This window comes from Budorcas taxicolor, chromosome 10, assembly GCF_023091745.1.
Source record: "Budorcas taxicolor isolate Tak-1 chromosome 10, Takin1.1, whole genome shotgun sequence".
In the NCBI taxonomy this organism is placed as follows: domain Eukaryota; kingdom Metazoa; phylum Chordata; class Mammalia; order Artiodactyla; family Bovidae; genus Budorcas; species Budorcas taxicolor.
Window position 1 is genome coordinate 60,396,387 of NC_068919.1, and position 21,979 is coordinate 60,418,365.

Here is a 21,979-nt window from a genome sequence, read left to right on the forward strand (position 1 = left end):
TGTGGATTAGAGTAGTTGAGAATTAAGTCTTTTAACCTCCTCTCCACTGCTTTCTGTTCATAGTTTTGTAATGATCTTCTGTATAAGTCCGCAGTTAGTATTTACATTATCGTGACTAGTAAATATTGACTGTGGGGACAATATATGATTATTTCTTTTTTTTTACACCTGTCACCTTCAAGTTAATAATTGCCTTGTTTTTCTATCTTTTTATTGGTGATGGTGTTTTTGCTTCACCCACTGCTTGTTTATTCCAAATGTTCAGAGGATTCTATACCTCAAACATCTATCACTTCAGATGAAACACTGAGATGTAAATCTCCAATCAGTTCCAATTTTCCTTCCCTCTATTCTCTTGCTCTCATCTGCACAAATGATCTAGTCCTGCTGAATAGCTGACATCCTGGGACTTCACTTTGTGCCTGTCTTATATTGGAGTCCTGGTCTTATGGATCTAGTATTTTCTTAGTTTACTTCCTCATTTTGCTGAAATACTTTCTCTAGCAATTTTCTAAGAAAGTTTGCATTAAAGGTAGTTTGAGTGTTCGTATATTCTAAAATATAGTAACTAATGTTTCCCTTTACCCAGGCCCACACAAAAATCTCACTTCATTCATGAAACTTCCTTAGAGCCAGTAATAAACCCTGCCTTATCTTTTATAACACTTACCATATCATTCATTAGCCGTATACTCCCACTGTGCAATTATCTCAAGTACATGCATTTTATCTTTCGCATTAGTTAGAGTCATAAATTTTTATGAATCCTTCAAAGCACCTACCTCAGTGTTTTACACAAAAATGATTTGTTTGGCTCCTTATAATACCTAGCACCAAGGAAGTATTCAGCTATTTCTTCTGTTAATGTGGAGACTGAAAGTTTTATTAATATCACTTTCCATCTGAGTTTATTTTAGATTGAAAAGAGAAAAGGGCATAATCCAACTGAAAAAGAGTAACAGGTTAGGGATCTGAACCACCAAACATTTGAAGAATATTCCTTATGACAACTGAAAAATTTTATATAAAATTACATACACCTTAAATTCAGGATACTACAGTAAAGAAGAACTAAATATATTCTAGCCATAGTTTATTTCATGCCATATGTTTATCAGAATATAATTATCTTATCAGTCATGGTGATAATTTACTTCAGTCTTGTGCCAATGTGAACCTACTGAGAATGCAAGTCTGTACTCTATAAGCAAAGTTGTCCTTTCTGTCTTTGCTATCTTAGAGATTTTTCACTTTTTAACAAGGACATACATGATGATTACTTTATATTTCACGTATATTCTAAGTGTTTTATAAATATTAACTTGTTTAATCGCAACAGCCAGAGAAAACAAGTGCTGTTACTATCCACATTTTATGGATGGGGAAATTAAAGCACACAGAGGTCAAATAATTTGCCTAAGACCACATAGCTCACAACCAGAGACAGAGCTAGGATTCGACTTCAGGTTGAATTTGACTTCAGAGACCTTACACTTAGCCACTCTAGGTTTATGTATGCCTAATGAGACTATGAAACTCTTCTTAATACTGAGCCTGGCTGTGTTCTCCAGGTCTGGGAAAGATGTGTGTAAAAAATTAACCAGGCGTCCTTAGTGTCACAGTTGATTGTGCCCACCTTATTGAAACATTTCTTCACCAAGCCACACTCTGGTTTTCTTCCCACCTCGCCTACTGTCTTTTCAATCTCTTCTTTGTAGCCTCTTCTCTTTTCAACCTTTTCTCTTGCTCAAGATAAAAAGCCTTGTAGAGTCTTTCTTCCTCCCTCTTTCAGATCTTTCCTTATCTAAAAATAGTCTGCGAATATTCTCGCTGTTCTGATTTCCTAATAGTTAAGGCAGGCTAAACATTTGCTATATTAAGACCATGCATGTGTCCCCAGATCTACTTCTTTTCCTAAGTCTGGTTTTATAAATGCTGGTGATAAACCAAGTCTGATTTATATGATGCATCTTGTGTGTGAAATGTCTGTGACTCTAGGTATCTGATCAATCTTGAGAAATGATAGCACGGCTAGTGTGAAAATGTTTGAAGATAACCATTGCTAGTTTGATGATTGCCAGTTGCCATTAAGTGAATTGTAAAATTTTTAAAAATAAATAAAAATGGTCTTCTAAGCACTACCTAATGTTTTACCCTATTTGATTTTTCTTCATAGCACAATATTATATGAAATTATTTACATACTTATTTCACATGTATGTTTCTTGTACTAGCATGTAAGTTCCATAATGGGTTTAAATTTATCTTAATTTGGGTTCCTTTAAAATACTCTGTTTTCTTTTTACCTCTTCTTGTCTTCTTTTAACTTTTATTATTAATTTTGTTTAAATTAATTATTTAATTATTTCAGTTTTACTCTCTGATTCTGTTGTTTTAGATAAGTTAAAACATGCATGCTTAATCCATCATTTTTTAAGATTTAAAACAAAATTATTATCTTTCTCCTGGATAACATAGGGAACTTAGAATGCTTTAACTCCATTAATTTTTTTTTGGCATACATACTATTATTGTCTAGTATTTTAAATGCATCTTTTCTTGAAATCTAATAAGCATTATTATTACTACTTTTTACAGTCATTAAAATGTTTGTCCATACTTTCATCACTTTCTTTGCTTTTCTTTCTGCATCTCAAACATCCTCTCAAATCTCTCAGATTACCATCCTTTTGCTCAAACTTTCCATGTAGGTGAACTTTCTCAGTTTGGGTTAATTTAAACAAAACTCTTGAACTCTTCTTCAGGGGTAGTGCATTCTTTGACAGTTATTCAGGAATGGAAGAGGTGAGAATATTAATGTGAAAGTATCATAATGCCCCATAACTGCACAATTCTATAGCTGAATTTAGAACATCTGATTGTGGACCAAAATAGCTCATTTATCATGCCACACTTCACCTTGGCTAGAAATATGTGCAAGCCAAAAAATAACAGAAGCCATACTTTGGGTTATGGTACCAAAATTTACAACTTCCCCTTTATTTCAAGCCCAGAGTTTTTTTCATTTAGGACAAGAACCAGTTAGCCTGAAGATGGTGAGTTGTAGCCTATCTTTTGTAAAAGGGAAATTGGAATAAAAGAGATGGAAAAGAACCAGTATACAGGCAGATCAGTTTCAGTAAAAAGTATATGTGGCTCAGTGGTAAAGATTCTGCCTGCAATGCAGTAGACACCAGTTTGATCCCTAGTTCAGGAAGACCCACTGGAGAAGGAAATGGCAATCTACTCCAGTATTTTTGCCTGAAAAATTCCATGGACAGAGGAGCCTGGCAGGCTACAGTCCATGGGGTTGCAAAAAAATTGGACATGACTTAACAACTAAATGACAACATATGTATAACTATCTAGAAATTCATTCTTTTAAAATTGTTTGGTCCCTAATGCCATCAAGAGGACTCCTGGAATGTCTTTTGTTCCTCTGAGAGTATCTATTTGAAAACACTAAACTACCATATATCTTGTGAAACCCACAAGACTGTTCCTTCAAGGCTCTTGGGAAGAATGCAAAGATCAGAAAAATAGATGTAGCCTTTCAATTTCATAAAATCAGCACATGGATCTTAAGTATGTAAGTAGCTCAGAAGATTGACACTAAATTGAGTGACTGTTAAGAAACAAATTGCTACAAAACTACTTTGGACTAACAAATTACTGCCACAAAAGTTCAAGGGAATCAGAATAGTTAACGTACAAACTCAGAACTATGCACTGGGTTCTCACTACATACTGAGTACACGATCTGTTAATTAATAATCATGAAAAGCTGACTGAATTATGCCATTGTGTGTAGGAGTACCAGAAGGTGAAATTTCTGTGATTGTAGTCACAGAGAAGGACTATTGTTACTTCATTTTAAAGCATCATCAACTTTTCAGGGAGCAAATAAAACAGATGGCTTAAGAGCAGGGTACACGTGAGAATCAGTTAAAAAGCTTGCTCAAACGCACACGTCCAAATCCCACTGCACACTGACCAAGAATCTCCAGGGTGATTCTCGTTGCCCACACTTAGTTAGGACCACTGCTTTAGGGAATCTATTTCCAGAAAATCTGTTGTAGTCAAGACTTGCCAGAAAGAATATCTTCACATTTAACCAATATTACAAATTTTACCAAATCCACTGTACTCTAGATCATTTTAATCGAGATTCCATTACCTTACATATAGAAGCAGGTCCTAGGTCTTTGTTCTTAATGATATATGTGTAGTATAATTTTACTAAGAAAATTTGCAGACCAGGCATCTTTCAGAATATCTGCTTGTTTCTTGGTTAAGCCATATAGAGGCCATTAAAACTGGTCACAAAAGGTGCCCCACCAACAGTTAGACAGGACTAAAAGGCTGAAACTTACTGTAGAGTGTAAAATGAAAGTTTAACCAACAAGAGACTTGATATATTTGACAATTTTGATTGCAAGATTACTCAAAGAGGAAAGGGTTAGAGGAGGGTGGATTATATGGACTAAACTGGACAGTTGTCTGAGAACTAAGTCAGCTCTAAGAGAGAACTAAGTCTGTCTTGACTCACGTGATCTCTTTCAAATGATGTCTCCCTCTTTCATCTTTGAAGAGCACCTGATTGCTCTGGGAAATTAGCTATATAATATATTGTCATGTAACTGTCCCTGCTCACTAGCCCCTGGTTCAGAAATTAGTTGTATTGTCCATTCTGGCTGGAGCACAAAACCAGTTTCATCCCAGCAAACCAACTGGTTTTATCAGCAGGGCAGTGTAAGTGGTCAACATTGCAAGACTTTATAAACCAACCAGTATATTGCTGTTGTTCAACATGTTTGGTGATGAAGCCCCAGGAAAATTCTGCTGACCAGTCTCTCCAAGGAATCTTTCTGGGTCATTTTCAGCAGTATTCACTAACCTTCCACTTTGAACTCTGGCAGGTCCAGAAGAGGCACTTTAGACATTCTGATATTTATAGGAGCTTAGTTTGAAAACTAAGCTTACCCCTTGGAAGAAAAGTTGTGACCAACCTAGACAGCATATTAAAAAGCAGAGAAATTACTTAGCCAGCAAAGTTCTGTCAAGTCAAGGCTATGATTTTTCCAGTAGTCATGTATGGATGTGAGAGTTGGACTATAAAAAATGCTGAGCACCGAAGAATTGATGCTTTTGAACTGTGGTGTTGGAGAAGACTCTTCAGAGTCCCTTGGACCGCAAGGAGATCCAACCAGTCCATTCTGAAGGAGATCAGTCCTGAATGTTCATTGGAAGGACTGATGTTGAAGCTGAAACTCCAATACTTTGGCCACCTGATGCAAAGAACTGACTCATTTGAAAAGACCCTGAAGGCAGGAAGAGAAGGGGACAACAGAGGGTAAGATGGTTGGATGGTATCACGGACTCAATGGACATGAGTTTGAGTAAACTCCAGGAGTTGGTGATGGACAGGGAGGCCTGGCGTGCTGCAGTCCATGGGGTCACAAAGATTCAGACACGACTGAGCGACTGAACTGAACTGAGTTTGAAAACATTGCCATTTGTAGACCCTTGAACAATAGAGTGATAGTTGACAAGAGTCTGGGGAGTAAGAATTACTATGATGACCTAGATATTTGAGAAGCTGGAGAAATTGAAAATTTTCTATTGTGTTAATCCAAGCTTGAGGTGATGAAGACTGTGTATGTTTTCACATTGCTGCTGTAACAAAATAACCACAGCAAATTACCTCAGTGGCTTAAACAATACAATTTATTATCTTCAGTTCTTTACTTTGGAAGTCTTGCATGGGTCTTACAAGGCTAAAATCAAGGTGTTGGCATGCAATCCTTTGTCGAAGAGGGTACCCATTTCCTTGCCTTTTCTAGCATCCGGAAGCTGAGCACATTCCCTGCCTTATGACCTCCACCCTCCATCTTTAAAAACAGCAGCAGCGGTTTACTCCTCATGCTGCTGTATCTCTAGTTCTCTGATTGTAGTTGGGAAAGTTTCTCCACTTTCAAGGAGAAAGTGGTTAGACTGGACCCACCCAGATAATCCGGGATAATTCCTTTATCTCAGAGTTAGTAATCTTAATGACTTCTGTCAAGTCCCTTTTACCATATAAGGTAATACACGCATTTTCCAGGGGTCAAAGCGTAGATGTCATTGGGGGCCATTACTATGTTTATCATAAACACCTAGAATGGATATTTTAGACAATCAATAGGACTTCCCATTCAGCTGGATTGATGGACCAAAGAGTCGATTTGGTAGGCTTCCCAGGTGGCATCGTGGTAAAAGAATCCGCCTGCCAATCCAAGAGACACAAGAGACGTGGGTTCAATCCCTGGGTCAGGAAGATCTCTTGGCGCATAAAATGGGCAACCCACTCCATATATTCTTGCCTGGAAAACTCCATGGATAGCGGAGCCTGGTGTCCATGGGGTCACAAACAGTTGGATATGAATGAGCATAGTAGCAGCAGAGTCAATTTGTTATGGAAATAGGGTGGGAGAGGTAGGAGAAGATCAAGTATTAGTTGTTCAGGTAACTACACCCCTGTCCAACCAGTCTAAGACATATGAAAGTCTGTCTGCCTGCTGCCTTTAAGGGAACCACCTGGTTGTTGTGAAAGCATGGGTGTCTTGTGGAAGCTTCCAGATCTGAGATCAATAAGCCTTACGAAAGCAGACCTTTTTTCCCCCCAAATGTTCTCAGGAATAGGATTAATATCTCACCTTCTCTGAAAGCACTGATGCCTCTCCCATTGGCACCCAGTTGCCAGAAAGCATCTGCCTCTTTTTCCTCCTCTTCCCTCACATGGGCCTGGTCTTGGTCAGGCTTACTCCCTGGATGGAGCAAACGGAAGGGCACAGGGTATGGAGAATGACTGCAGATGCAGAAATCGATGCTGGGGCCACACTGGAATTGGTCTGCCAGTGGAAGACCCATGGGGTACTTGATTTGGGTGGAGGTGAATGGTGTGGCCATCATTCTGAGTAGAACGTGAGCGCTGCAGTCTTTCTATAACACTGAGGGTGGCTCCAGGAAAAAGGATGCCTCGTTAAGACACTACCTCAGACAGTTCTGATCTCTTTATTTCTCAGTCTCCTTGGTTGCACCTGATTTCCTCCATGACATTAAACAACTGCTGTATGATTTTTCTGTTGGTAGCACACAATTTTTCCAAATTAAAAAAAAAAGACAGGAACAAAAAGGTTATGCTTTTCATCTGTGTCTGTGTAAACAAACCCAGTAATTACCATAACTCAAATGGCTGCTGAAACTCTCCATGTTTTAATGTGCACACGGTTGCTCTTGCTATTAAATCTCTGCATATATCCTGGGAAGTTAATCCTAAATTAGGAAACAGAAAAACTGATTAAAATAAAACTGGGCCAAGTCCATGATTTTTATATTCATAAGATTCAAAATTTCTGTGAGGAAATGTGCGATGCAAATTGAATTATCTTCCAGAGTAATAATAAAAAAAGAAACCAAGACAATGGTAAAATATGGGTATCCATGCAGAGAGATGTATGAACTAGGCTTGCTGTGGTTTGGCTGATTGTAATTTAATATTCTATCCCTCTGAAACAACCTGTTCTAACCTGGCTGCAGAAACTCAGTTCTCTTCAATATGAAGTGAATATTACCTAGTTTTGATGTGGCAATATTTCCTCAAATTCTACACTTTTATCAAAAGAGGTTTTTCGCTGAAGATTGTTAGTACACACAAGTGTTCTAATCGCTGTCTTTCCTGATTGCCTTTAGGACAAAAGAGCAGTTGTACATGTTCAAAGAAAAGACAGAAGGGTGAAAGTTCACTGTTTTTGTGCCTATTGGCATTGGGTAGGTCAAACTGAGTATTAAGGAAATAATGTAGAAAATTCAGGTCTCCACATTTTCTTTTAATGTTTAATCACTGAGTCAGATCCGACTCTTTTTGAGACTCCATAGACTGTCGCCTGCCAGGCTCGTCTATCCATGGAATTTTCCAGGCAAAAATACTGGAGTGGGTTGCCATTTCCTCCTCCAGGGGATCTTCCTGACCCAGGGATCGAGCCCATGTCTCCTGCATTGGCAGGTGGGTTCTTTACCACTGAGCCACCGGGGAGCCCTTTCTTTTAATGAATTGGGTTAATTTTCAGGTCTCTACTACATATCTTTCTTTATTCCCTCTGTATCCAGTCTTATCCCTCCCTGTCCTGCTTTCTGCCTGGGGAGGCTGACCTGTAGCGACTTCGTCAATGAGCTCTCTTGCTCTCCGGCGGCGGCTTGAATTTGGGTTTGGCAATAAAGAACCCCAGCAGGAGGTCAGAGGTAGAGGGGAGGGGAAAGGCAGAATCCCTCTGGGTAGCGGTGTCATTCTACTAAAGACGGCTGCTCTTGTCGTGGCCGCCCTTTCTCCAGGCTCTGGAAACTGTTTTCTCTCCCTTTCCCTTCAGGCCTAGTGCTGTTACAAGCTTCAGGGTGCTGTACTACCTGGTGTGGTTTTGGTTTCCCATATCTTGTGAAACCTTTATAAATACCCCTTTGGTAAACATTCCTCAAATTTTTCCAACTTGACTGAACTCTGTTTCATATTTCAACCCTTACAGAGACAGAACCTGATCCACCTAACGCTGTATTTAAATTCTTCTCACATCCTGGGGGCCACCAACATCTCGTACCAGAACTGCTAAGTAATATTGCTGCCTCTACTTTTTAATGTTCAAAATCTAAAAGCTTCTCATCACAAATATAATAAAATCCAAATTCCCCACCATGACCCAGGGCCCTTTATATTCAGACTCTTTAAAAAAAAATTATGTATTTATTTACTTTTGACTGTGCTGGGCCTTCATTGCTGTGCAGACTTTTCTCTAGGTGCAGAGATCGGATGCTAGTCTCTAGTTGTGGTAGACAGGTTTCTCATTGTGGTGATTTCTGTTTTGCAGAGCATGGGCTCTAGGGCACGTGGTCTTCAGTAGCTGTGGCTGCTGGGCTCTAGAGTACAGGCTCAGTAGCTGTGGGGCATGAACTTTGTTGCTCCATAGCTTGTGGGATCTTCCTGAACCAGGGATCAAACGTGTGTCTCCTGCATGGGCAGGCAGATTCGGTACCACTGAGGCACCAGGGAAGCCCTAATCAGACTCTTAACATTCAGCTTCAAGTTGAGTCACATTCGTCTCATAGGCTCTGCTGCTGCTGCTGCTAAGTCGCTTCATTCTCTTTTGTCTAAGGACCTTTGTCCATGTTGGTCACTCTGCCAGGAGTGTTCTGCTTCTTGCTCTTCTTATGGTTAGCGCTGTCAAAGACAAAATGATGAATCACTGAGGAGATGGATTTTATTCAGGCTGTGGCAATAGGGGAAACCCTCAGATCTGAAGATTGGAGTATGCATTAAGTTTGCCGTCGTTGCTGTAACAGACCATTGCAAAACTGGTGGCTTTAAAGAATAGAGAGCTATTCTATTATAGTTCTGCAGGCCAGAAATCTGAATTGAATCTTAGCGTGGCTAAAATCAAGATGTTGGCAGGACTGTGCTGCCTATGGAAGGTCCATGCGAGACTGATCCCTTCCTTTTTCCCACATCTAGAGCTGACTTCCTTGTCTCATGGTCTCTTCCTCTGCTTTCAAAGCCAGTGATGTAGTATTTTTTCTCTGACTCTGCTTCTATCATATGGCTGCCTTCTCTTTTATCCACAATTTTCTCCTTCTGCAACCCTCCTACAAGGATACATGTGATTCTACTTAGGGTCCAACCAGATAATCTGGATCACTGTCTCACTCAAGCTCGTTAACAACATCTGCGAAAACCCTTTCTCCATGAAAGGTAAGATATACATAGATTTCAGGGATTAGGACATGAATACCTTGTAGGGCCCTTATTTAGCCTACTGCACCATGTCTCAGCAGGGGGATTGTACTGGATTTTATAGGGAGGAGCAGACAAGTTACAGGTGGAGTCATTTATAGTTGGGAGTTTTTTTCAATCAAAGAAGCTTCAGTGAAACAGAAAATGTTCAGTTGGTTTCAGGGGAACAAACAATTCTAATCTTGGCTAATTATTCATGAGACAAGAAAGTTAGAGATCTCTGACTGTGTCAACAAAAGGGGAACGGTCTGGGTTTGGCCTTATCACCAAAAATGGGAGCCATTTACAAATCTTATGGGAGTCATGAGAAAGAGTGGACAGCAAGCCTTATCTAAGCTTTGTGGGGAGTGATGGCTCATTACAGTTAGTAATTTTCTAGAACACAAAAGGATGGGGAATTTGGAGAAGAAAATATTGAGATTTCTTAATCATCATTGTTTTCTAGGATCCAAGGGGGTCACATAAAAGTTCAGCACTGTCATCATCTTCTCATCCTTAAATCTATAGATGGCCTCCCTTCCAAATACCCTGTGTAAGTACTGCCCTTTCTGTTATTCTCTGCCATGCTTTTCTCTTTATTTCCTTCACAGTATTTTTCATAATCCATTATTATTTTATATGCTTGTTTGCTTGTCTCTCTATACCATAAACTTTTTGAGACCAGAGAAGATGGTTATTTTAGGAGCTTAGAACAGTGTGTCTGCATATCTTTAGAGCCTGGCACATTTTGGTTGAATTGACCAAAGAAACAACACCAGATGGCCAGTAAACTCATTGGTAGTGAAATAAATGAGGATAAAAATAATGGTGAGATAAACAAGGAGAGACATTCTAGGCAGCAGGACCCACATATTCAGAGACACACAGTGGAGGGTGTGGAATGTGGTACATGGCTGGCATGGGTTAGGGCTGAGGCTGCTGAGCTTAGCTCCACCGTGAGTCAAAAATCAGACCTCCAAGGGGGTGGCGGGGGAATACTTCCTATTCCTCTCAGTGCCTGCATCCATTCACCCTTCCAACAAATCTTTCTGAATGTATTCAATTTGTTAGGCACTGGTCTAGACTTTGGGGACAGAGCATAGAACAGACCAGACAAAAACTAGTCTGACAGTAAATAGAAGAAGCAATTAAAATAAACTGTGCTGAATGTTAAAGAGAATAGCACAGCACGAGAGGGAGATGTGGAATGTAGGCTTGCAGTTTAGAGAAAGTGCCCAAGGAAGGCCTCAGTGAGAATATGCTATCTGCCAGATATAGGATTCCCCAGTGGCTCAGTCGTAAAGAACCCACCTGCCAATGCTGGAGACACAGGAGACGTGGGTTCAGTCCCTGGGTTGGGAAGATCCCCTGGAAGAGGAAATGGCAACCCATTCCAGTATTCTTTCTGGGATAATCCCATGGACAGAGGAGCCTGGTAGGTTACAGCACATGGGGTTGCAAAGAGTCGGACACGACTGAGCATGCACACAGGTGTGGGACTAAGGGTGGAGGCCATTTAACCAACCTTGAAGGAAGTGGCATTTGGGAGAAAGGCATTCTAGACAGAGATCACAGCAAGCACTCAGGTCCTGAGGTACAAACTCATCTGTAAAAAGGCTGGTGTGATCTAAATAGAGTGATGGGAAGCTAGACATTGTAGAAAATGAGGTTACAGAGGCAGGGACTGAGGGTTGCAATTGTAGGGCCTTAGAAGCTTTTGTAAGGACAGTGGCTTTTCCAGTGAGTGAAATGGGAAACGATTGGAATATTTTCGTAAGAGGAGTGGCATGCCCTATTTCATTGAACAGGATTGCCTGGGCTGCTATTTTGATATGAGACAGAAGAGGATCAAGGCCTGAGGCAGGAAGACTGTACAGGAGGCTACTCCATGATCCAGGAAGACCCTTCAGGAGGCTACTCCGTGATCCAGGAAGACCCTTCACCCTACTCCGTGACCCAGGTAAGAGATGATGGTAGTAGCACAGAGCAGGAGGTGGCAGTGGGAATGATGAGAAATGGTTTGATTCTGGATGTACTCTGAAGCCAGTAGAATTTGCTGGTGGGTCAGATGTGAAGTAAGGGAGAGAAGTCAAGGATGACGACTACAAGATTTATGGAAAGGATAGGGTTGCCATTTACTGATATTTGGAAAAGCGCGAAAAGAGCATCTTTGGGAAGGAAGATTAACTTGGAATACATCACCTCCAAGGTGCACAAGTAATACTTTAAAAAATAGAACTCATTTTGAAAATGTTCCTGTGAACATTAGGAAATTATAGAACTGGTAATCATATCTCTCCAATGTGCTGGATGCGTTAGTTTAATAGCATTCAAGACATGTGATTGCTTACTTCTCTGAGCTCCTCACCTTCCCTGAGAAATTTCTACCACTTCTTTGTTGGGAGAAGTGCAACAGGAAAATTAGAAAATTTAAGTGTGTAACTGCTTTGGAAATAACAACAGGAAAGTCTGCAGGTGAAATCTCTCCTTTTCATCATCTCTTGGTCCTCCAAAAGAGCAGCTGAACTGAACTCAGAAGCTGAGGAAAGCCACCAGCTTTGGGGAGATGGCTGCTTAAGAGCAGAACCCTGGCTTTGGCCCCCAGGGCTCTGCAGCCAAGTCCACAGCTTGGCAATTGCTGTGTCTTTCTCTAAAAAGTTAACTGCCTAGCTTTGGCTCTGCAACCCTATGCCGAGAGATCTTCCAGGCTGAGATGGATAGCCTCGGCTCTTTTCTCCAGGCTTCACTGCTTGTCACTTTCTCTGAAGTGATGGCACTCATAACCTGGACCCTGGCCTCAGCTTCTGAGTTCTTCCGCACTCCTTATCTTGAACTGCCCAACTTGAAAAGACACTCTTTAAGTCTCACCCAAGAGCTCCGTACACCTGCTTCACTGCAGAGTCGTTCCATGTAAATTAATTTTCCAGGTATCTGAAGCTTAGCCATCCTTCAATGTCAATTACATGAAGAGAATTTTTTCTGAGGCTGAACTATAAACATTCCTGCTTTCTTAACCAGAGTGCATAAAACAAAACTGAACTTGTCAGGCATTAGGCTATCTTCCCACCAAGTGATGATGTCCTCAGGCTCTAGTGAAGTATCTGGAGTCTGTGCCTCCTAAACTTACAGCCTCAAGCCACTGTGTTTTTGAGGCTTGTATTTCCTTTTTAAAAACATTTTTGATGTTTTGCTGCACCATCCTTGCTGTCATTTTTTGCTAGTTACTGCTTGTTTATTTGGATACTTCACAGACCATTTTTAGCTTATCTGATTCCAAGCTTGGGTCTTAGTAACTGATATATGTTCTTTAGAAATGTGAGATAGTATTTGCAGTCATCAGAATTGTAAGGTGGCCCCTTCCATGCTCATATCCTATGAAATCTCCTCCCCTTGAATCTGAGCTCGACTTATGAGTATGATGGGATTGCCACTCCAATGACTAGGTTACCTATGTGTTTGACAAAGTGAAGGGACTTTGATTATGTCATTAAGAGTCTCGTGATCAGTTAACTTCAAGTTAGAAGGAAGATTGACCCAGGTAGGGCTGACTTAAGCAGGCAAGCCCTTTGAAAGATGACCTAGAGGTAAGAGGTTTCCTCTCCTGTTGGCCTTCAAGAAGCAAATGACCATGAGTTGTATAGCAACAACAAAATGAATTTGACCAGCAAACGCATAAGCTTGGAAGAGGACCCCGAGCCTCAGATAAGAACAAAGCCCTGGACTTGCCTGGTGGTACTGCTAAGTTGCTTCAGTCTTGTCCAACTTTGTGTGACCCCATAGACAGCAGCCCACCAGGCTCCCCCGTCCCTGGGATTCTCCAGGCAAGAACACTGGAGTGGGTTGCCATTTCCTTCTCCAATGCATGAAAGTGAAAAGTGAAAGGGAAGTCGCTCAGTTGTGTCCAACTCTTAGCGACTCCATGGATTGCAGCCTACCAGGCTCCTTCGTCCATGGGAATTTCCAGGCAAGAGTACTGGAGTGGGGTGCCATTGCCTGGTGGTACAGTGGATAAGAATCCACCTGCCAATGCAGGAGACGTGGGTTCAATCCTCGGTCTAGGAAGATCCCCCATGTCATGGAGCAACAAAGTCTGTGCACCACAACTACTGAGCCCTTGGTTTAGAGCCCACAAGTCAAAACTACTGAGCCCGTATGCCACAACTGCTGAAGCCGAAGCACCTAGAACCTATGCTTTGCAACAAGGGAAGCCGTGGCAAGAAGCCTGCACACCGCAGTGAAGCGTTGCCCCCGCTCAGCATAACTAGAGAAAGCCTGCATGCAGCAACGAAGACCCAGCTCAACCAAAAATTAATTAAAAAAAAAAAAACCACAGCCCTGACCAACACCTTGACTGCAGAGTTCTGAAACCCTGAGCAGAAAACCCAGTTAAGCTGTGCCTGTACTCTCAACCATAGAAACTGAGAGATAATAAATGGGTATTGTTTTATGCTGATACATTTGTGATAATTTATTATGCAGCAACAGAAAACTAATACAGCGCCCTATTTGGATTTTGTATTTGAAAGGGTAAAAGCATACTGCACTTGCAATGCATGGGTTCATACAAACTTAATCACATTATTATAATTACCCCATCCTACTATGCATAATATCAATTTTGAGTTTTATTCTGCTCAGGAAATAAAACTCCAGAACCTATTAAAATTATATTTGTCCGTTCCCGAGCCTCAGCAAATAAAATATGCAAGGCAGTAGTGGTAAATTCAATTCAACATTTCTCTTCTCTACTACTTTCTCTACCCAGGAGAGTCATAAGCTAGAAAAACAAAATCTAAAAAAAAAGTCCAAATGGAACACAATTAAACTTATCAGTGGCTGTGTGGTGGGCTCAACTTTTTCTACAGTGATATTTTAGCTACTTATGTTATAAATAAGTGCAACAAAATATAATGGTATGATATCTCATATTTTTGAGTACTTTATAAAACTTTTAAAAGTTTATTTCATATGACCTTTACAATATATGTCTCTTCAAACATGAATTAATAACCAAACACAGCCTAGCAAGCTAGTAATATTTTTTTACATATTTGATTTTTAAAATATAGTTTTTGCATAATTATTATTGATATATAGTAAAAAAGCAAATCTCTTTTGCAGCTGTCCTTCATTAATCTTGTTTTCCTCTCCAGATTCAACCCTTAACTGGTTTCTTGTGCATTTTTCTAGAGGTATTCTATGCAGTTACAAATAGATATTCAAACATGATACATTACTTTTGGGAATTTGTATTTTACTAACAATTGATATATTTTGTTGGAATTTAATAATTTACCAGGATAGAGTTTTAAAGGACATTCTTCCAAGTTGTACCCATAGTTCCTTGCTCATTTGTAAAATTTGTGTATTTAAATTTTATCCTTTGACTTTCCTTCTTTTTTTCTCTCAGCAATAGCAACAAACAGCACTTGAGTTTATCGAATGCTGTTTTTGTCTGTTCTAAAAAAATAATGTCGAACAGTTAAGTATTTACCACAAAGTACTCAGCTTTTAATACACAAGATCTCATTTTCTTGTAACAACCCTCAAAGGAAGATCTTTTAATAATGCTCATGTTACATAGGAGAAAATGGTTCTTCAGGAGGTCAGGTAATAAGCCTTCCACTATAAGAGGGAAAACTGAGACACAGCTCCTCTCTTTCTGACTCCAGAACCTCAGCTTTTAATGTTACTTCCCTGCTTTTCTTCCTTAATGTCTTCTTCATGCTTTCCTTTAATTACTTCATACAGTCCCTGAATTCTTGAGTGGATCATTAATTTTCATTTTCCTTATTTATTGACAAATCCATTTATGGATATAAATCTACCTCCAAGCCTGCTTTATCAGCATAAAATACATTGTTATGTGGAATTCTCAATGTCATTTTTGCTAAATAGTCAAATGTGTTCTTTCTTTCTTTTTTAAAATGTTGTATATTTATTTATTTCTGGCTCTGCTGGGTTTTCATTGCTGCTTGGGCTTTCTCCAGCTGCAGCAAGTGGGGGCTAATTTCTAGCTGTGGTGCTTGGGCTTCTACCTGTCATGGCTTCTCTTGTGAAGCCCAGGCTCTAGGCGCGCAGGCTTCAGTCGCCGTGGCTCCTGGCTCTAGAGCACAGGCCCAGTGGCTGTGGTGCACAGGCTTAGCTGCTCCACAGCATGTGGGATTTTCCCAGACCAGGGACTGAACCTGTGTCTCCTGCATTGGCAAGTGGATTCGTTACTACTGAGCCGCGAGGAAAGCCCTATTTCTTTCTTTTTTGACCTGAAATAATTAGAATTTTATTTTTGCAGTAAGGTTTTTGATGTTGTTTGTATATTTGTAGATATGATTAGTTTTATTTATTGTGGTAAAAGTACAATATTTCCTATTTCTACATTTTAGAATTTACTGAGTTATCTAATATGTAATTTGTTTTTATAAACATTCTATAGATTTCCAAAAGACAGTATAGTCTTTGTGGGTGAGCATTATGTGCCTATTAAATCCATTTTTAAAAAATGTAGTTTGACTTCTTCTATACTTGATCTGTCAAAGGTAGTGATATAGGTAAGGTGTTTCCTAAGAAAATTGGCTTTTGTAGTGACTCTCCTCATTTTCAGCAATTCTTATATTGTTTATGTCAATATACGACATTATTTATTTACATAAAGTTCCATTATTATCATAGCTATATTGTGACTGTATATCTTTTTAAAAATAAAAAATGATGCTCTCTTATCCTCCCTAATTCTTTTAATCTTTAACTTTGAAATTAAGATTACCAACTCTGTTCTTTTTGTTTGAATGTGTCTATATATCTTTATTTATTCTTTTGTTTTTAACCTTTTTCGATATATAATTTAGATTATGCTAGCAGATAGAATAGTGTTTAATTTTGTTTTATTATTAAATTTGAGAGTCTGTTTAAAAAGATGCACACATTTGTGTTTTGTTTATTTCTTGTATGTTTGTCTTCTATAATATGATTTCGCTTTTTTTAATGATAATTTTTTTCTGACATTTTGGGATTATTTTTTTCCCTCTTTTTATGCTCTTTAATGCATCAGGATTTATACACAATGTTTTAAATTCTGTTAGGAGACAAATTTAAGCTGTTAAAAAACTGTACTAGAACCCAGAATTATCAAAATTATTAATGCCAATGAGAAAATAGTGTCCATCGATCTTCCCCTGTGAGAAATGCTGAGTCATTAGTGCTCCTCCTGTCTGTTCTGAGAAACAGACATAAACTTAGTGGACAGGTGAAGAGAAGAGCGGGACTCTGAAGTGGAACTAAATTTATTTCACTTATCTTTCCCTTTTTTGTAATATGCATAGGAATAATATATGGCTTAAAATTCTATACCTGCATAAGCCTAAAAATTATATCTCAATTAATATAACAAAATGCTAAGTGATAGAATATTATATCATAGTTTAAACAGCAGAGAATTTTATTCCTTAATGGGCCCTAAAATCAGAGAAGGTGATGGCAACCCACTCCCGTACTCTTGCCTGGAAAATCCCATGGACAGAGGAGTCTGGTGGGCTGCAGTCCATGGGGTCGCTAAGAGTCGGACACAACTGAGCGACTTCCCTTTCACTTTTTACTTTCATGCATTGGAGAAGGAAATGGCAACCTACTCCAGTGTTCTTGCCTGGAGAATCCCAGGGACGGCTGAACCTGGTGGGCTGCCGTCTATGGGGTCACACAGAGTCGGACACGACTGAAGCTACTTAGCAGCAGCAGGGCCCTAAAATAGTGTGTTTAGAATGGTGTGGTAGATAAGATGAAGTAACACATTGTACGTTCTTTTTGAAAACATTTTTTTTCTGCATTAAAAAAGGGAGACCAAGGTGGTGGTTTGCACCATCAGAAATCCTAACGAGGTAAGAATGACCAGCACACCTTCCCTGAGTGAGTGAAAGTCACTCAGTTGTGTCCAGCTCTTTGTGAAACCATAGACTGTAGCCCTCCAGTCTCCTCTGTCCATGGGATTCTCCAGGCAATAATACTGGAGTGATTTGCCATGCCCTCCTCTAGGGGATCTTTCCAACCCAGGGACTGAACCCAGATCTCCTGCATTGCAGGCAGATTCTATATCGTCTGAGCCACCAGGGATGCCCACACCTTCCCTGGAGAGATTTTACCTGTAGATCAGAGCTAGCACACTCTGGGGCAGCTGCTGGCCCCAGGGGAATGCCTGGGTCAGTTGCTTGGGCCTGAGCCCTCTTGGTTTGACCTCTTGGCTCTTACTGCAACTCATGGAGATGCCCTGTTCTGTCAGGAGCTGGGACATCTGAGTCACACCCAAAGAGGAATTTCTCCTGTTCTCCACTTGGGAATCCAGACAGATTTCATCCTTATGTCAGTGTGTCCCCAGCATCTCTGCAGAAGAAAATGGAAATATCTCGGTGGACTGGCTCCAGGTGAACTGTGGGAGGCAGCAAGGAACCTGTAGATGCTCAGTCTGACAATAAGCAGATGTGCCGATCTACTGTGACGGACACAGTGACCTCCACCTTACCACCTGGTTATTGTTACACTCCTCCTATTTAACTTCAGCTAAGGGTCTCATTGCTAGCAGCTTGCAGTGCCAGTTTAGCAGCCCAGCATCCTAACAACAGCGAGACCCAAGGACAGGATTACCCATCTGAGTTTTCTTCTCTGTGTTACAAGAAGTTGTGTACTGAGGCCTGATTTTGTCTCTGGCTCAGCCTCTATGGCTGGCACATATCATTCTGGTGCCTTTCAAGGACACCTATGAGATTCTCTCCTGCAACACCCATGTCTGCTGTGAGTGCACACTGGATATACCTTGTGGCTTCTCCCAATAGCCCTTCTTGGTATCCATCCCAGTGCTGTACTTTCTGTCTCCTACCTTCAGCTTCTTACCTCTTCACATGCAAACTGCAGGGAGGGGTTAGTGGAATCCTCCCAGGGTCCCTTGCAATTATTTCCTGTGACCCTGAGTTTTTCTCAGGAGCATTGGTTGCACACTGACCTATTTGGGTGGGGCAAACATTTTGCCCCACCCAAATACAAAGAGAAATACCATGCAAATTAGTGATTGAATATTTGTAGCTGTGACTTAGGGAAGCTCTGAGTTAGAGATATACATTTAGAGGTCTTCCTTGGTGGTTCAGTAGAGTTTGTCTTCCAGTGCAGGAGGTGTGGATTCTATCCCTGGTCAGGGAGCTAATATCCCCACCTCATAGCCAAAAAACCCAAAACATGAAACAGAAGCAATATTGTAACAAATTCAATAAAGACTTTAAAAGTGGTCCATATAAAAAATCTTTTTTAGAAAAGAAAGAAATATAAAGTTGGAGGCATCAGCCCATAGTAGGAGTCACGTCACAGTAATAAGGCAGTCTGCCTAAAGCAGTAGTTCCAAAATCTCGTGGATCATCAAAATATACAGATTCCTTGGTCCCTGCCCTATAGATTCTAATTTAGTGGGCTTATGATTGCTCTCAGGAATCTATAATCTTTTTAAAATCCTTCCATTGAAAGAGTTCTAAAATTGAGTATTAAGGGAAGACATTGTAAGACAATGCTCCTAGTATGTTCCTCCTTAATAAGAAAGTTTAATATCTATGGGTACCTGGCTGTGTTGTAGGATGGCGGCAGGGTCATCAACTGAAAAAGTGAAGATTTTGAAAAGGCGTTGTGAGGAAGGTGTAGGGAAGCTGATGAGACGGATGCACAAAATGAGGGGACAGAGGAAGTTGGACATCAATGAACACGAATGTGTACCTTCTCCTCCTTGCTCAGAAGCCCGGTTGTGAACTTAGAGACTGTAGGAGGTTGGGCAGATAGAGTTGGATAAATCAAAGGTCAAGGACAGGACACTGAGGGCTACAGAAACCCACTGGCAGCTGATCATACTCCCATCTTTTCAATTTTCTGCTGCCCTAACCTGTTTCCCTGCTCTTGACTTCAGAATCACCCATCCCTTTTTCTCTCAGTCCATGTACTCCTCCTTGGTTAATTTCTCCTTCGTTATCCCTTCAATCACCATCTTATCAACAACCTTCAAAAAATTAAATAACTTATTTAAGGTAATAAAACTAATAAATGGTTAGACTGAGATTTGAACTTAGGCCAATCTGAGTGTTTTTTTTTTAATCACTACTTTATTTGACCCCTGCAGTCGGCATGGTGATGCCCCACCCAGACCCTGTTTAATAAAGGCCTTATTGCCTCAGCATCTGGGAGTACTGTCAGCAGACAGACTTCAACTGTTCAGCCCTTTGGAATGGCTCAGCTGCAGAGACTTGTCACGTCCAGGTTCCTACCCCTTCCTAGGCCACCCACCTTCAGTGACTGATGTATGCGACTGATGTATGTGGGAGTATAAAGGTCTGGCCCTCTCAGACTTCCTTGGGGCTACTCTGAATGAACCTTCTGTCTCCAGAGCTCCCTGTGGGGTCACTGAGGCTGTCCTTGGGACTGCATTTCAGCTCACCTTTCCCTAACCCTTCCTGCTTTCTCCTTCTCCTTCCAACGGGAGTTCTTAATAAACACGCTCCATGCTAAACTTTCTGTTTCTTAGGAGACCTAACATGCAACAGCTTCTCCAAGAAACTAGAGCCAGAATTTCCTGTTATATAGTCACATGACTTCTCACTGTTTCCAGAGACCCTCTCAAGTGTTTCTGAGAAGTGTCAGGCCCCAGATGAAAAGCTGGGTGCTCCTTGTCCTGGTCACCAGGATAGCATCTAACCATTTGAATTTCAGGTACAGAGGACTCAAGAGAGAGGGTTAACCCAGGCCTGAGTTAAGTCCAATGGTGTCAGTTTCGGAATACAGATATCCTGCTTCTTACGCTTTGCTGTTTCCCTTTTCCCTCCCTAGTCATCCTTCTGAGGCCAGAGTCTGACTTGAAATCCTAATCTTGAACCCTAGCTTTAAACAACCTGCAAATGAGTGAGGCAACTGATTGAAATTTTCAGGCTCACATCTGATAACACCATTGCAGTGTGATTTTAGTGACTGAAAGGAAAAAACAAGACCAGAGCAAACAAATTTGAGTGCTTTTATTTCAGGTTGACTTTTTCTCCCTCATATTTTTTATCAGTTACAATAAACAGCAACCATATGTCAGGGAAAAATAATCAACACATCCATCAGAAAAAAATTTTGGTAGTTTTTAATGTGATTAAGTATTGTATGAATACTAACAAATGAAAAAAAATCAATACTTATATATTCCAAATTTGCAAATTTTTCTACATCAAATTTTAATTATCTTTTAATTCTCTATAATCATTATATAAAGTAACTAAAAATATGATTCAGGATATATTTCTTTACAACAGTTTGAAAATGTGTGATATTGGATTTCCAATTAGACATCTATGAAGACTTCATCTATGCTAACCACTTAATTAGAAAAAAATATTCAAAGTAATAAAATGTCTAAATATTTAGTGGGGAAAGCAATTAAAATTTATATATTAAGAACAGAATATATTGCATATTTAATCAGAATATATTTTGCTTCCTCTTTCAGCTAATATATTTTTCAGTCAGCCCCAAATTGAAGCTGTATGTTATCAGCAATTGCTCAGATCACTCTCAGTATATAATCTGTTATATTAAATAACCTTACTTAGGTAAGTGTTTTAAACATTGTGGAGACTCAGGTTACCTCTTAAAGTTTTTAGTTATTGATTTTCAAATCTTCTTTGTGAGTGTAAGCTTCTCAGAAGACCAAGTATAATCATGTTTCCTGCCCAGTTGGTCTTTTCCTTTGATAACCACCCATGGTTACTATACCAGCCTGTCAATAAGCATTTAATGAGAAACTGCTGTGGGGCTGAGGCCACTACCAGGCCCTAGAAGCAAACAAAAGATTAGGTGTGCCTGGAAAAGCTTACAATAAGTTGAGTTTTCATGGGCATAATAAGCCAGCATATGTTTGCTTAATTTTCATGTTTTTAAATAGCATTGACAAGATGTTTTTCTAAGGGTAGCATTGGCTTTGACACTCCCTTAAACTGATTTAAAAAATGGTTCCCATTAAGTAATAATTTAAAAATGGCAAAATTTACTTGGAACCCTATAGGATAGTCTTCTAGGTTTGAATATCCACAGATCACATTTACAACATAAAGTACTGGAACTTGTTTCCTAATTATTCATACATTAAATTAAAACGTGTTCTAATCCTTTATCTTTAAGGATAAAGATCTT

At 39.9% G+C, this 21,979-nt stretch overlaps 1 non-coding gene across 1 annotated transcript; it reads left to right on the plus strand.

Moving 5' to 3' along the window:
• The first annotated feature begins 1,815 nt into the window (after positions 1-1,815).
• Positions 1,816-1,947, plus strand: LOC128054891 (small nucleolar RNA SNORA72). The gene has a single exon (XR_008200039.1). It is a non-coding gene; the product is annotated as a small nucleolar RNA SNORA72 (small nucleolar RNA).
• Positions 1,948-21,979: the final 20,032 nt, after the last annotated feature.